Raw genomic sequence first — 6,295 nt, forward strand, 5'->3', positions numbered from 1 at the left:
GTGCCCGGCTGTCTCGCATCTTATTGCACCGTTGTGTCATTTTGTTAAATAGTCCACAGGAAGACTGAAGTCATTTGGATATTTACCTTCGCATTAAAAATGCGGAAAGTTATGTTTTGATCGCCGTGTATTTATTTATTTAATTATTTGTATGCGTGTTACTCGCATAACTCAAAAAGTATTAAACCGAATCGCATGACATTTGGTGGGATGATTGGTTATTATCCGGGGACCATTTGATTCGATTTTGGGATCGATCGGGTCAAAGGTCAAGGTCATGAAAAGGTCAAAATCTTCTTTTTACCATTGCGCGGTCAATTTATATCCAATTGGCATGCAACTAATGCCAACATGTTCATAATTCAATGCCCAATCTTGTGATATGCGAAGGTATGCGCTCTACTGAGTGCCCGTTCTAGTTGTTATTTGTTTTCAGATATTTCTAATAAATTAGGTCATTCTTATCTTGAGTAAAAAAGCTGAACAAAACTTCAGCAAAATAGCATACAACACAACTATACCAAGGAATAAAATACAACACTGACAGTCAGACAGCTCACACTGAGAGTTTTCGTCTTCAATTGTATCCTCCCATCCCCTTAAAAAAAAACACGAGTCCCCCTCTGCTCACTCTCAACACTGAAGTGTTCCTTTGCTCTTACATTTTCATTCAGTTGTCTTGAGGCAGTTATGCTCTCTGTGGACAAAATCTTTTTACACAACCAGAATCAAGAATATATCCATAATATGAGAGGATGCAGGAACATTGAAGATGTATGTTTTAGAAATAATTCTTAGCACTAACTGATTTTAGCTTAATTTGTCTTCTTGCTTGCTCAGATCGCTCTTTTTCTCCTCTCCATGTCCAAACTGTGTGAATTACTTGCTACAATAGTATTTCTTTGCTTTTTCGTCAAAAATGATTAAAAGATAAATGTAAGTGACAGGAGCCATACTCCTTGTAATTGCATCTTTGTGGTTAATATCATGGAGTGACACAAATGTGGCTTTCCGGCGGAGCATTCCCACGAGCATCACTCTAAATTGCAGTCACTGCTTCGAGGGCCTTTTACGATCATCTGGGTCTCATTGACGCACAAAAGGGACACAGATTAATTCTTTTTCTTACTTGCGTTCAGGGAATCTCCCGGCCCTCCATTCTGTGTGTGTGTGTGTGTGTGTGTTTTGTTGTAACTCGTCTGAACAGACCAATTTAAAGTGAGTGACACTGAGGAGAATGTTTGGGCAACAGATGCTTGAACAAAGACTTCCCAGCACACAATGGGGCACAGAGATACTAGTGACTGATTTCCATCTATTAACACAAAGTGGAGCAGAAGTTGATGTCCTCCCCCGTGTGTGTGTGTGTGTGTGTGTGTGTGTGTGTGTGTGTGTGTGTGTGTGTGTGTGTGTGTGTGTGTGTGTGTGTGTGTGTGTGTGTGTGTGTGTGTGTGTGTGTGTGTGTGTGTGTGTGTGTGTGTGTGTGTGTGTGTGGAAACCTTAATATTAATGTAGCTGTTGTAGGTGGAGCTAATGTTATATACTGTTGCAGTTCAAATGAGGTTTTACGAAGAGTTTTTCTACAACACAACCGCACAATCCCCCACGGGGTTTCAGCAAATAAGTATTTGGGTTAGGTTTAGGAAAAGATTATGGTTTGGGTTAAAATTACTTGTGGTCCTGCACCATTACGGGGATCACACACAAATTATAAAGCATTACTTTTCAAGCCAAGTCTGACAACAAACTGTATTTTATAAAGTAATAATGCATTTATTTGTCAATTCTTCATCTGCAAAGTAACTGCAGCTTTCAGATACATATAATGGAGTAAAGAATACTATATATTGTTTGCCAGATGAAGATTATTCAAACCAAACAGAGGTACAAATAGTTCAAAATTTTACTTAATTGAGACTATATATATGCCACTGTATTTAAGATACAGGACTAACTAACAGACCAAATCTATTGCAAAAAAAAAGGCTTTGTAATTATTATTAATCTCATATGGGTAATGGTTGTTTGTGTTTCCATTTAATGTGATGTGAAAAACTGTTTATGTTCATGCATGTGTGTGTGCATTATGTCTGTCTCAAGGCAAGGGGGGTCCTTTGTGTGTGTGTGTGTGTGTGTGTGTGTGTGTGTGTGTGTGTGTGTGTGTGTGTGTGTGTGTGTGTGTGTGTGTGTGTGTGTGTGTGTGTGTGTGTGTGTGTGTGTGTGTGTGTGTGTGTGTGTTGGCATTCAGCTGTAGGCTGGCTGAGGATTTCCCTCTAGTGAATGGATAACAGTAGAGTGAGGCAGGAGCAGACTCCCACAACCCCCATGGCTACTTACCATTCAATACCCGTGTTTGTGTGTGTGTGTGTGTGTGTGTGTCTGTGGGTGTGCATGACTGTGTGTGTGTCTGTAAGACCCTAAAAAGGCCAAGGGCCATCCCTGTGCAGGCCCTCCACCCCTCCCTCCCCTCCTGGTCATGCGGGCCCCTTTGTTATTCCCTGCTTTCCCTTTTCAGTCGAACATCTGTATGCTAATGCCGCTCAATGGGAATGGACTGGAATCATCCTGGGAGATAGGGTGAGGGGCGGCTTCCCTGTGTGTGTGTGGGGGGGATAAGGATGGGTGAATGGAATGACTTGGAAGAGTTCCACGGCAGGAAGGGGGGGTTTGTGTAGTGGCTTCAAGAGAGAGAAAAATTACTGATTAATGGGTGTCTGAGGAGGGAACGGATGGGTTTGAGGGGAAGTTTAAAGGAGGCGTGTGTAGATGTGTGCATAATTGTATGGTGGGGGGGGGGTGCGTGTGAGTGTGTGTATGTGTGTGTAGGGGTCTCTGAAATGAATTGCAAATGTTCTCAAACCCCCCTAAAACCAATCAGCAGAGTCGAGTTGATATACCAAGTACTAAAAGGAACATGGGAACACTCCTCCACAGTCTCCTTTCTGCATGTTTGCAAAATAAAAAGCTTAATTAGTGTGATTTAATCAGGTGGGTATCTTCCTAAATGTTTTGTTGGACCAAAACTCCCTGTTTGTGTTTCCATGGGCAGTGTTTCCTTGTCGGGCGGAGGGACAACAACACAAAGAGGTCCCTTCACACTGAACAGACTATTTGAAGGAGGCCCACTTTGATTGGTCAGAGACTAAAGCCTCACGCAGTTGCGGCTGGCCAATAAAGGGCCACAGGGCCTGGCCTCACCCACCTTGAGCCACACAAAAAAAGCATACAGAAATGATAATATTAATTATATTTATAAATTTTACAAATTCGATTTTTGTGTGTTGGACATATGGAATATACCCAGTTATATTTGTAAAAATAGGATATCTGCGCAAAATATATGCTCTTCCTGCACTTCCTCTCCACCTGTTTGCATGTCTCAGCTGCGCTGGGGCCGAATCGTTCTGGCCCAGAAGAAACGGGTCTAAGAAGCAGTTCAACCTATTACTGATTAAATATATAAATGAGTGATATACAATTTAGCCAATCCGTGTACTAAAATAGGTTCAGCTTTGGGCCAAAGTCATCTGGCCCAAAAGCTGTGCGTTCTCGTCGGGCGCTTTTTTTTAACAACGTGACAACGAGAGCGCAAGCAACTTCTCTTCCAAGAAGACCTGACCCGGTAAAATCAACGTGGACGGATCCAACATGGAAAGTAACGGGAGTAAGGGACATGAAGCAAGTCATCCATGTTTTTATGTCTGTAAGACATGCTTGAATTTTAGTGAGCTTGTTGGTCGCCTCTGGTTTGATCGATAGATATAATTGAGTATCATCTGCATTACAATGAAAGTTTATAGAGTGTTTCCCTATAATATTGCCCAAGGTAAATAAAATTGGTCCAAGCACAGAACCTTGTGGAACTCCGTGACTAACGTTGGTGGTTATCGAGGCTTCATCGTTTACAAATACAAACTGAGATCGATCTGATAAATAGGATTTAAACCAACTTAGTGCCGTGCCTGAAATGCCAATCGACTGCTCCAGTCTCTGTAACAGGATGTCATGGTCAATGGTGTCGAATGCAGCACTAAGGTCTAACAAGACCAGTACAGAGATGAGTCCTCTATCAGGACTAAGGTCTAACAAGACCAGTACAGAGATGAGTCCTCTATCAGGACTAAGGTCTAACAAGACCAGTACAGAGATGAGTCCTTTATCTGATGCCATTAGAATGTTATTAGTCATGTTCACCAGTGCTGTCTCGGTGCTGTGGTGTTCTCTAAATCCTGACTGAAACTCCTCAAATAAACTATTGTGATGTAGAAAGTCACACAACTGGTGTGCAACTACTTTCTCAAGGTTCTTAGAGAGGAAGGTGAGGTTAGAGACCGGTCTGTAGTTAGCCAACACCTCTGGATCCAGAGTGGGCTTCTTCAGGAGAGGTTTAATAACAGCCACTTTGAAGGAGTGTGGTACGTGGCCTGTTAGCAGAGACACATTGATAATATCTAATAGAGAGCTGCCGATTAAAGGAAGAACGTCTTTAAGCAGCCTCGTCGGGATGGGGTCCAAGAGACAGGTAGACGTGTTAGAAGTAGAAACCGTTGAAGAAAATTGGACAAGGTTGATGGGAGAAAAGCCATTCAAATAAACACCAAGGTATACAGATGTTTCCACGGCCATTCCACTTGAGAGATTGGCACTGGTTGAGGGCAAGAGATTATTAATCCTGCCTCTAATAGTTAGAATCATTTCATTAAAAAGTTCATGAGTAGGTGGATAAAAACAGGCTCACTTTAACCCTAACAAGGTTCATAGGTCCTTCTTAATATATAAACATGTTCTATTAGATTTTATATATATATATATATGTGTGTGTGATTTGTATTATCCGAGATTTATATTTTATTATAATATATGTATATTGTGTATTTACATTAGATGGTATTTATATATATATATATATATACTGAATTGTATGAATAAGATGTCCTTATGTCAGTGTTTTGCATTAAATCACACTGGGATGTTTGCTGAAATGGATTGGATGGCACGACCAAAACAAAATTCCACCAGCCGCCACTGTCCTCACGTGAGCTTCAAATAAACTTTCGCCCATCACTTCTGGTGGAAGCCCAGCTATAAACTGTAATACGCTTGTGTTATAACTGTCAGATGCCATAAAGTCTCCCGGGCAGCAGAAGAAGAAACACAGACACCCAGTGGCCTCGGCGCTTACTGCTACGCTCGTCATTTGAAGCAGGGAGTTAAATCCTCTCAGCAAGCCGTTTACTAACCAGAGTTAGTGAGCTGTCAGAGGATCTCTCCCGCTACCCGCAGGGGTCCAATCAGGGCAACGCTTTGCTCAAAGCCGCTTCACATTAATCATTGTAGTGTAGTACCTTGTGTAACAACGGAAAAGTTACGTTTCCATACAACGAAACACATTCACAGGTTTCTCAACTTTGGATAATTCCAGTTGGAGCATGTTACTCCAGGTCTAAAATGACGATCAGGCAATGAACATATACATGTTACAGATGGTCACTTGAAGTCATACTTTAGTTTGTCTTCATAGTGACAGAGCTCCTCTCAGTACAGTAGAGGAAAAGATCCTGGGGCAAGAAGAGAGGTAGACGCGTGCTGCCATCTTGTGGAAGCTTTGGTGACGTACACTCTCCCTTTGTGTGACTGATCCTGCGCGTCGGGCCTAAAGGTGCGTTCACACCAAAAGCTAAACTATTTTTCGCGTCGCCCAAAACGCGTGAGTTTACTCGCTCGACCGTTCACCGTGTTCACGCCATGATCGCCTTGACTTGGTCACATAATAAGTAGCTCGCATGCTGAAAAAGTGTGAGCACCCCTGAGTTAGAGCATCTGAACATTACATAGACTGCATGTAATACGACATAATATGACTTTAATGGCCCTGGTGGTAGTTTTAATTATATTACTTTTGACACATTTAGGGGGTGCACCGTTCCTGGAGGTACTGCAATACCAGGTCGATGCGTGGAGTGGACGGAGCAAGCCCCTATTCCATCTCCCTATTCCAAAAATCAATTTAATATATGGTCCCCGGGTAGGGGACGTATCAGATATTAAACTGATAAGAACAGATTTTTCTTTCGAAAAAATTTATTGATACTCATACAAAGGATTTCAATTTCTTTTCACGATACAATTAATAAATATACAATAAATAGTGTTTTAACACATATACATTTGTATTTTAGCAGTTAGGGACAATCTATTATTTATTTTTTTCAATTTCACCAAGAAATACATACATAAAAAGGGTACACGCTATAACATTTCTGTTGAGCAGGAGCGGGGGGTGGGTCCCTACCCG

The 6,295-nt window shown here is 41.7% G+C and overlaps 1 pseudogene; it reads right to left on the bottom strand.

Annotated features, from left to right (window-relative positions):
* Positions 1–5,910: 5,910 nt before the first annotated feature.
* Positions 5,911–6,089, bottom strand: LOC130211422 (U2 spliceosomal RNA; annotated as a pseudogene).
* Positions 6,090–6,295: the final 206 nt, after the last annotated feature.

The sequence above is a fragment of the Pseudoliparis swirei genome, chromosome 20 (assembly GCF_029220125.1).
Source record: "Pseudoliparis swirei isolate HS2019 ecotype Mariana Trench chromosome 20, NWPU_hadal_v1, whole genome shotgun sequence".
NCBI classification, from domain to species: domain Eukaryota; kingdom Metazoa; phylum Chordata; class Actinopteri; order Perciformes; family Liparidae; genus Pseudoliparis; species Pseudoliparis swirei.